At 40.8% G+C, this 10,570-nt stretch overlaps 1 non-coding gene across 1 annotated transcript; it reads right to left on the bottom strand.

Moving 5' to 3' along the window:
- Window positions 1–5,247: 5,247 nt before the first annotated feature.
- Window positions 5,248–5,355, bottom strand: LOC130937291 (small nucleolar RNA R71). The gene has a single exon (XR_009068515.1). It is a non-coding gene; the product is annotated as a small nucleolar RNA R71 (small nucleolar RNA).
- Window positions 5,356–10,570: the final 5,215 nt, after the last annotated feature.

Raw genomic sequence — 10,570 nt, 5'->3', positions numbered from 1 at the left:
CCTTAGTTACTCCCAATAGTTGTGTGGAGGAAAATTTATCCCTTGAGGTATCTCAGGGATTTTTTTATGAGGTCCATGAGTGGGATCTCTTGATGTGCAGTCAAATGCTCTATTACTGAGCTATGGACCCTTGAGATGAATCTCTCCATCTCCCATTACTCGGAGGTGGAAGCTTTTGCCTTCCCTTTCCTCTTTTTAGAGGTTTCTCCAGCCTTAGGTGCCATAAATGGTTATGGAAAACAAAAAAAGCTATGCTTTTACCACACCAAACTTAGAATGTTAGTCGCTCTCGAGCAAAAGAAGAAAGAGTAGAAGAAGAAGAAGAAGATATGGAGGAGAGGGAGATAGGTGTGGGTTTCGGTCATATAGGGTGGGTTTGGGTGGTAAAGAGATTTTGAATTTGAAGGTAGGTGGGGTTTATGGGGAAGAGAGGATGGATGTCAGTGGTGAGGAGGTGATGGGGAAGAGTAATTGAGGTGATTGGTGAATGATGTTTGGGGAAGAGTGTTTTTGGATTGTGTGAAGAAGAGAAAAGGTGAGTTGAGGTAGGTGGGGATCCTGTGGGGTCCATAGATCCTGAGGTAATCCTGTGGAATCCACAGATCCTGAGGTGTCAAGAATTTATCATCCCTACACCAATTAGGCATGTAAAGCGCCCTCTGCATGCAATCCTGGCGTTTAATGCCATACTGCAGGATGTTTCTGGCGTTAAACGCCACTTCCATACTTATTTTGGGCGTTCAACGCCAATCTGCAGCATGTTTCTGGCGTTGAATGCCACTTCCATACTAGTTTATGGCGTTTAACGCCAGTCTGATGCTTCTTTCTGGAGTTAAACGCCAGCTCTGTGCTCCTTACTGGCGTTTAAACGTCAGTGACTTCCTCCTCCAGGGTGTGCTGTGTTTAATGCTATTTTTGATTTTTCTTCAATTTTTGCAGTTGTTTTTGTGACTTTGCATGATCATGAACCTATGAAGACATATAATAACAATAGGAAAAATATAAATAAATAAAAATTGGGTTGCCTCCCAATAAGCGCTCCTTTAATGTCAATAGCTTGACAGTGAGCTCTCATGGAGCCTCACAGGTATTCAGAGCATTGTTGGGACCTCCCAACACCAAACTTAGAGTTTGAATGTGGGGGTTCAACACCAAACTTAGAGTTTGGTTGTGGACTCCCAACACCAAACTTAGAGTTTGACTGTGGGGGCTTTGTTTGACTTTGTGATGCACGGAAAATTTGTCTCGTAACAAATTTCCTTCGGCAAGTGTACCGAATTGTCGTTAAGTAAAAACTCACTATAGAGTGAGGTCGAATCCCACAGAGATTGATTGATCAAACAACTTTAATTAGAGGAATGTTCTAGTCGAGCAAACCAGAATTTGATTTGAGATTTGCAGAAAATTAAATTGCGGAAAAGTAAATAGCAGAAAAAGTAAATGCTAGAAATAAAGAGCTGAATGTAAATGGCAGAAAGTAAATTGCAGAATCTTAAATGGGAATGGGGAAATCCTCATAAAAGTAAATGGCAGAAATTAAAGAGAATGGGTAAGATTAGAAATGGGAGTTCATTAGGCTTAGGAGATGTTGCATTCTCTTGAACAAATTCATTTTCATCTCCTCCTCAATCAATGCATTCATTAATCTCCTTGGCAATTGATGAGCGGATAATTTGTACCCTTTTTGGCATTGTTTTTAGTATGTTTTTAGTAGTTTTAGTTGAGTTCTTAGTATATTTTCAATAGTTTTTAGTTAAAATTCACTTTTCTGGACTTTACTATGAGTTTGTGTATTTTTCTGTGATTTCAGGTATTTTCTGGCTGAAATTGAGGGACCTGAGCAAAAATCTGATTCAGAGACTGAAAAGGACTGCAGATGCTGTTGGATTCTGACCTCCCTGCACTCGAAGTGGATTTTCTGGAGCTACAGAAGCCCAATTGGCGCGCTCTCAACGGCGTTGGAAAGTAGACATTCTGGGCTTTCCAGCAATATATGATAGTCCATACTTTGCCCAAGATTTGATGGCCCAAACCGGCGTTCAAAGTCACCCTCAGAAATTCCAGCGTTAAACGCCGGAACTGGCACCTAAATGGGAGTTAAACGCCCAAACTGGCATAAAAGCTGGCGTTTAACTCCAAGGAGAGTCTCTACACGAAAATGCTTCATTGCTCAGCCCAAGCACACACCAAGTGGGCCCGGAAGTGGATTTTTATGTTATTTACTCATCTCTATACACCCTAGGCTACTAGTTTTCTATAAGTAGGACCTTTTACTATTGTATTAAGAGCCTTTTTGATCATGTTTTTATGATTGAACTCACTTTGGGAGGCTGGCCATTCGGCCATGCCTAGACCTTGTTCTTATGTATTTTCAACGGTGGAGTTTCTACACACCATAGATTAAGGTGTGGAGCTCTGCTGTACCTCGAGTATTAATGCAATTACTATTGTTCTTCTATTCAATTCCGCTTGTTCTTTGTCCAATATATCACTTGTTCTTCAACTTGATGAATGTGGTGATCCGTGACACTCATCATCATTCTCACTCATGAACAAAGTGACTGACAACCACTTCTGTTCTACAAGCAAATAAGGCTCTAGTGTTTATCTCTTGGATTCCTGATACACGATGCATGGTTGATCGCCTGACAACCGAGTGCTCGCCTGACAAACGAGCCAGCCATTCCGTGAAATCAGAGTCTTCGTGGTATAGGCGAGAACTGCTGGCGGCATTCAAGAGAATCCGGAAGGTCTAAACCTTGTCTATGGTATTCTGAGTAGGATTCAATGATTGAATGACTGTGACGTGCTTCAAACTCCTAGCAGGCGGGGCGTTAGTGACAGACGCAAAAGAATCACTGGATTCTATTCCGGCCTGACCGAGAACCGACAGCTGATTAGCCATATGCTGTGACAGAGCATAGGAACATTTTCACTGAGAGGATGGGAGGTAGCCACTGACAACGGTGAAACCCTACACAAGCTTGCCATGGAAAGGAGTAAGAAGGATTGGATGAAGACAGTAGGAAAGCAGAGAGAGACGGAAGGGAAGGCATCTTCATACGCTTATCTGAAGTTCCTACCAATGAATTACATAAGTACCTCTATCTTTATCTTTATGCTTTATTCGTATATCACTATACCCATTTGAGTCTGCCTGACTAAGATTTACAAGGTGACCATAGCTTGCTTCATACCAACAATCTCCGTGGGATCGACCCTTACTCGCGTAAGGTTTATTACTTGGACGACCCAGTGCACTTGCTGGTTAGTTGTGCAAAGTTGTGTTTATGCCATGGTATTGAGCACCAAGTTCTTGGGGCCATTACTAGGGATTATTTGAGTTGTGAAAATTAGTGATCACAATTTCGCACACCAAGTTTTTGGCGCCGTTGCCGGGGATTGTTCGAGTATGGACAACTAACGGTTCATCTTGTTGCTTAGATTAGGTATTTTTTTTTCAGAGTTCTTAAGAATGAATTCTAGTGTTTCAAGGTGATGTTCTTATCATCACCAAAGCTGATTGATCTTCATCAATTTAGCTCTTGAATGCAATGTCCTGCTGAAGCTTGGCTAGCCATGTCTAATTCCTTTAGACTAAAGCTTTAGACTAACATTGCATGATTCCTGGAATTCTCATTAAGAACTTTGATACCTTTGTTTTCTTTTCACTTAATTTTCGAAAAAAAAAACACAAAAAAAAAATTACAAAACCATAAAAAAACCAAAAAGATTTTATGTTTCTTGTTTGAGTCTAGTGTCTAATTTTAAGTTTGGTGTCTTGCATGTATTGTTTATTTGATCTTGGTTCTATTTTCAAGTCAATAGTACAGGGAACTGAAGATTCAGAACATGCAGCAGAGGAATTACACAGAAAAAGCTGGGCGTTCAAAACACCCAGTGAAGAAGGACAGACTGGCGTTTAAACGCCAGCCAGGGTACCTGGTTGGGCGTTTAACGCCCAAAAAGTTAGCATTTTGGGCGTTAAACGCCAGAATGTGCACCATTCTGGGCGTTTAACGCCAAGATGGCACAAGGGGGAGGATTTTGTTTTCAAATCAATTTTTTTTCAAGTTTTCAAATTTTTTCAAAATCAAATCTTTTTCAAATCATATCTTTTCAATCAAATGTTTTCAAAATCAATTTCTTTCCTTTTTTAAAGATACTTGCTATCAATTAATGATTTGATTGAACATTTCAAGTATGTTGCCTTTTCTGTTGAGAAAGGTTTAATGTTTGAATCATATCTTTTCTTGTTAGGCAAGTCATCATTTTTTAAAATCAAATCTTTTTTTTTAAAATTGTTTTCAAATCATATCTTCTCAATCACATTTTTTTAAATCAATCATATCTTCTTAACCTCATCTTTTTCAAAATAGTTTTCAATCAAATCTTTTTGATTTCTAATTTCAAAATCTTTTTCAAAAATCACTTGATTTCTTTCCCACTCTTATTTTCGAAAATTAATTAGTGTTTTTCAAAATGTTTTCAATCTCTTTAACTTAATTTTCAAAAAAGCCCCTCCTCTCTTCCCACATCCTTTTATTTATGGAGTACCACTCCTTCTCAATGCACAATTCGAACTCTATCTGATTAAGTTCGAATTCTTCTACCTCTTTCTTCTATTTTTCTGTTCTTCTGACACCTCAAGGAATCTCTATACTGTGACATAGAGGATTCCACATTTTATTGTTCTCTTCTCTTTCATATGAGCAGGAGCAGAGACAAAGGCATTCTTGTTGAAGCTGACCCTGAACCTGAAAGGACCTTGAAGCGAAAGCTAAGAGAAGCTAAGGCACAATTCTCTATAGAGGACCTAACAGAAATCTTCAAAGAAGAAGAACCTATGGCAGCCGAAAACAACAACAATGCAAACAATGCAAGGAAGGTGCTGGGTGACTTTACTGCACCTACTCCGACTTCTATGGGAGAAGCATCTCTCCTGCCATTGGAGCAAACAACTTTGAGCTTAAGCCTCAATTAGTTTCTCTAATGCAACAGAATTGCAAGTTCCATGGACTTCCATTGGAAGATCCTCATCAGTTTTTAGCTGAATTCTTGCAAATCTGTGACACTGTCAAGACTAATGGGGTAGACCATGAGGTCTACAGACTTATGCTATTCCCTTTTGCTGTAAGAGACAGAGCTAGGACATGGTTGGACTCACAACCTAAAGAAAGCCTGGACTCATGGGAAAAGCTAGTCAATGCCTTCTTGGCAAAGTTCTTTCCACCTCAAAAATTGAGTAAGCTTAGAGTGGAAGTCCAAACCTTCAGACAGAAGGATGGAGAATCCCTCTATGAAGCTTGGGAAAGATACAAACAATTGATCATAAAATGTCCTTCTGACATGCTTTCTGAATGGAGCATCATAGGTATTTTCTATGATGGTCTTTCTGAACTATCCAAGATGTCTTTGGATAGCTCTGCTGGAGGATCTCTTCATCTGAAGAAGACGCCTACAGAAGCTCAAGAGCTAATTGAAATGGTTGCAAATAACCAATTCATGTACACTTCTGAAAGGAATCCTGTGAACAATGGGACTAATCAGAAGAAAGGAGTTCTTGAGATTGATGCTCTGAATGCCATTTGGCTCAGAACAAGATATTGACTCAACAAGTCAATTTGATTTCTCAAAGTCTGTCTGGAATGCAAAATGCACCAAGCAGTACTAAGGATGCTTCATCTGAAGAAGAAGCCTATGATCCTGAGAACCCTTCAATGGAAGAGGTGAATTACCTAGGAGAACCCTATGGAAACACCTATAATTCTTCATGGAGAAATCACCCAAATTTCTCATGGAAGAATCAAGAAAGACCTCAACAAGGTTTTAACAACAATAATGGTGGAAGAAATAGGTTTAGCAATGGCAAGCCTTTTCCATCATCTTCTCAGCAACAGACAGAGAATTCTAAGCAGAACCCCTCTAACTTAGCAACTATGGTCTCTGATCTAATCAAAACCACTCAAAGTTTCATGACTGAAATAAGGTCCTCCATTAGGAATTTGGAGGCACAAGTGGACAGTGAGCAAGAAAGTTACTGAACTCCCTCCTAGTACTCTCCCAAGCAACACAGAAGAAATCCAAAAGGAGAGTGCAAGGCATCAACATGGCCGAATTTGGAGAGGAAGGAGAGGAAGTGAACGCCACTGAGGAAGACCTCAATGGGCGTGCACTGACCTCCATTGAGTTCCCCAATGAGGAACCATGGGAATCTGAGGCTCAAAATGAGACCATAGAGACTCCATTGGACTTACTTCTGCCTTTCATGAGCTCTGTTGAGTATTCTTCCTCTGAAGAGGATGAGTATGTCACTGAAGAGCAAGTTCCTAAATACCTTGGAGCAATCATGAAGCTAAATGACAAGTTATTTGGAAATGAGACTTGGGAGAATGAACCTCCTTTGCTCACCAAAGAACTAGATGACTTGTCTAGGCAGAAATTACCTCAAAAGAGACAAGATCCTGGGAAGTTTTCAATACCTTGTACCATAGGCACCATGACCTTCAAGAAGGCTCTGTGTGACTTAGGGTCAAGTGTAAACCACATGCCTCTCTCTGTAATGGAGAAGCTAGGGATCTTTTGAGGTGCAAGCTGCAAGAATCTCATTAGAGATGGCAGACAACTTAAGAAAACAAGCTCATGGACTTGTAGAGGATGTTTTGGTGAAGATTGAAAACCATTACATCCCTGCTGATTTCAAAGTCCTAGAGACTGGGAAGTGCATGGATGAAACCATCATCCTTGACAGACCCTTCCTAGCCACAGCAAAGGCTGTGATTGATGTTGATAGGGGCAAACTAATCATTCAAGTGAATGAAGAATCCTTTGTGTTTAGGGCTCAAGGATATCCCTCTGTCACGATGGAGAGGAAGCATGAAGAGCTTCTCTCAAATCAGAGTCAAACAGATCCCCCACAGTCAAACTTTAAGTTTGGTGTTGGGAGGCCACAACCAAACTCCAAGTTTTGGTGTTGAACTCCCACATTCAAACTCTAAGTTTGGTGTTGGGAGGTTCCAACATTGCTCTGAGAAAATGTGAGGCTCCATGAGAGCCATCTGTCAAGCTACTGACATTAAAGAAGCGCTTGTTGGGAGGCAACCCAATGTTATATTTTATCTATTTTTTTTGTATTTATATTTTTTGTAGGTTGATGATCATAAGAAGACACAAAATCAATTGAAAAAGCAAAAACAGAATGAAAAACAGGAAGAAAAACAGCACACCCTGGAGGAAGACCCACTGGCGTTTAAACGCAGTGAGGCTAGCAGTTGGGCGTTTAACGCCCAGTGGCACCCATCTGGGCGTTTAACGCCAGAAAGGGGCACCAGACTGGCGTTAAACGCCAGAAAAGGGTAAGAACCTGGCGTTAAATGCGAGGAATGGGCACCAGCCCGCGTTTAACGCCAGAAATGGCTCAAAACGTGATTTTGAATGCCATTTGGTGCAAGGATGACTTTCCTTGACACCACAGGATCTGTAGACCCCACAGGATCCCCACCAACCCCACCACTCTCTCTCTCTTCTTCAACCCATCACCTCCATACCTCTTCCCCAAAAACCCTTCACCTATCTAATCCCTTCTTTCTCTTCACTACTCACATCCATCCTTCATAAAACCCACCTACCTCACCATTCAAATTCAACCACTTCCCTACCAAACCCCCCATCAATGGCCGAACCATGACCCCCCCTCTCCTATATAAACCCTTCTCACCCCTTCATTTTCACACAACCTAAACACCACTTCTCCCCCGCTTTGGCCGAACACATAGCCATTCCCTTCTTCCTCATTTCTTCTTCTTCTACTCTCTTCTTCTTCTTTTGCTCGAGGACGAGCAAACCTTTTAAGTTTGGTGTGGTAAAAAGCATTGCTTTTCGTTTTTCCATAACCATTTATGGCATCCAAGGCCGGAGAAACCTCTAGAAAGAGGAAAGGGAAGGCAAAAGCTTCTACCTCCGAGTCATGGGAGATGGAGATTCATCTCAAGGGTGCATCAAGACCACTTCTATGAAGTTGTGGCCTTGAAGAAGGTGATCCCCGAGGTCCCTTTTCACTCAAAAAGAGTGAATATCCGGAGATCCGACATGAGATCCGAAGAAGAGATTGGGAAATTCTTACCAACCCATTCAACAAGTCGGAATCTTGATGGTTCAAGAGTTCTATGCCAATGCATGGATCACCAAGAACCATGATCAAAGTGTGAACCCGGATCCAAAGAATTATCTTACTAGGTTCGGGGGAAATACTGGATTTTAGTCCGGAAAAGTAAGGTTGGCATTCAACTTGCCTATGATGCAAGGAGATGAACATCCTTACACTAGAAGGGTCAACTTTGATCAAAGGTTGGACCAAGTCTCACAGTCATATGTGAAGAGGGCGCCCAATGGAAGAGAGATTCAAGAGGGAAGCCGGTTCAATTGAGAAGGCATGACCTCAAACCCGTGGCTAGAGGATGGTTGGAGTTTATCCAACGCTCAATCATTCCACTAGCAACCGGTCCGAAGTTACTCTAGACCGGGCCATCATGATTCATAGCATCATGATTGGAGAAGAAGGAAGTTCATGAGGTTATATCCCAAGAACTCTAAAGGTGGCGGATAAGTCCTCTACCTTAGCAAGGTTAGCCTTCCTCATCTCATTTGTCACCTCTGTTATTCAGTTGGAGTTGACATAGAGGGAGACATCCCCATTGATGAGGATAAGCCCATCACTAAGAAAAGGATGGAGTACACAAGAGACCCCTCTCATCATGAGATCCCTGAGATGCCCAAGGGATGCACTTTCCTCCACAAAACTATTGGGAGCAAACTGAACACCTCCCTAGGAGAACTAAGTTCCAACATGGGACAATAAGGGTGGAGCATCAGAACACTCCATCATCCTCCATGAAATTAGAGAAGATCAAAGAATCATGAGAGAGGAACAACAAAGACAAGGAAGAGACATTGAGGAGCTCAAGCACTCCATAGGATCTTCAAAAGGAAGAAAGAGCCGCCATCACTAAGGTGGACCCGTTCTTTAATCTCCTGTTCTCTATTTTCTATTTTTCGAAAATAATGCTTATGTTTGTCCATGTTTGTCTTGTGATCATTAGTGTCAAAGTGTCTATGCCTTAAAGTTATGAATGTCCTATGAATCCATCACCTTTCTTAAATAAACAAATGTTCTTAAATTGAAAAAGAAAAAGAATTGCTGAATTTGAATTTATAACAGTTTAATTATTTTGATGTGGTGGCAATATTTTGTCTTCTGAATGTATGCTTAAACAGTGCATATGTCTTTTGAATTTGTGGTTCATGAATGTTGGCTCTTGAAAGAATGATGAAAAAGGAGACATGTTACTGAGGATCTGAAAAATCATAAAAATGATTCTTGAAGCAAGAAAAAGCAGTGAATACAAAAAAAAAGAGAAAGAAAACCGAAAAAAAAAGAAAGAAAAAAAGAAAGAAAAAGAAGGAATAAAGTTGTGATCCAAGGCAAAAAGAGTGTGCTTAAGAACCCTGGACACCTCTAATTGGGGACTCTAGCATAGCTGAGTCACAATCTGAAAAGGTTCACCCAATTATGTGTCTGTGGCATGTATGTATCCGGTGGTAATACTGGAAGACAGAGTGCTTTGGGCCACGGCCAAGACTCATCAAGTAGATGTGTTCAAGAATCATCATACTTAACTAGGAGAATCAATAACACTATCTAGATTCTGAGTTCCTAAAGAAGCCAATCATTCTGAATTTCAAAGGATAAAGTGAGATGCCAAAACTGTTCAGAGGCAAAAAGCTAAAAGCCCCGCTCATCTAATTAACACTGATCTTCATAGATGTTTTTGGAGTTCATTGCAATTCTCTTCTTTTATCTTTGATCTTCAGCTGCTTGAGGACAAGCAACAATTTAAGTTTGGTGTTGTGATGAGCGGATAATTTGTACCCTTTTTGGCATTGTTTTTAGTATGTTTTTAGTAGTTTTAGTTGTGTTCTTAGTATATTTTCATTAGTTTTTAGTTAAAATTCACTTTTCTGGACTTTACTATGAGTTTGTGTGTTTTTCTGTGATTTCAGGTATTTTCTAGCTGAAATTGAGGGGACCTGAGAAAAATCTGATTCAGAGACTGAAAAGGACTGCAGATGCTGTTGGATTCTGACCTCCCTGCACTCGAAGTGGATTTTCTGGAGCTACAGAAGCCCAATTGGCGCGCTCTCAACGGCGTTGGAAAGTAGACATCCTGGGCTTTCCAGCAATATATGATAGTCCATACTTTGCCTAAGATTGATGGCCCAAACCGGCGTTCAAAGTCACCCTCAGAATTCCAGCGTTAAACGCCGGAACTGGCACCTAAATGGGAGTTAAACGCCCAAACTGGCATAAAAGCTGGCGTTTAACTCCAAGGAGAGTCTTACACGAAAATGCTTCATTGCTCAGCCCAAGCACACACCAAGTGGGCCCGGAAGTGGATTTTTATGTCATTTACTCATCTGTACACCTAGGCTACTAGTTTCTATAAGTAGGACCTTTTACTATTGTATTAAGAGCCTTTTGATCATGTTTTTATGATTGAACTCACTTTGGGAG

This window comes from Arachis stenosperma, chromosome 6 (assembly GCF_014773155.1).
Source record: "Arachis stenosperma cultivar V10309 chromosome 6, arast.V10309.gnm1.PFL2, whole genome shotgun sequence".
NCBI classification, from domain to species: domain Eukaryota; kingdom Viridiplantae; phylum Streptophyta; class Magnoliopsida; order Fabales; family Fabaceae; genus Arachis; species Arachis stenosperma.
Note: the sequence above shows the minus strand (reverse complement) of the source record. Positions and strands in the feature narration are given on the sequence as shown.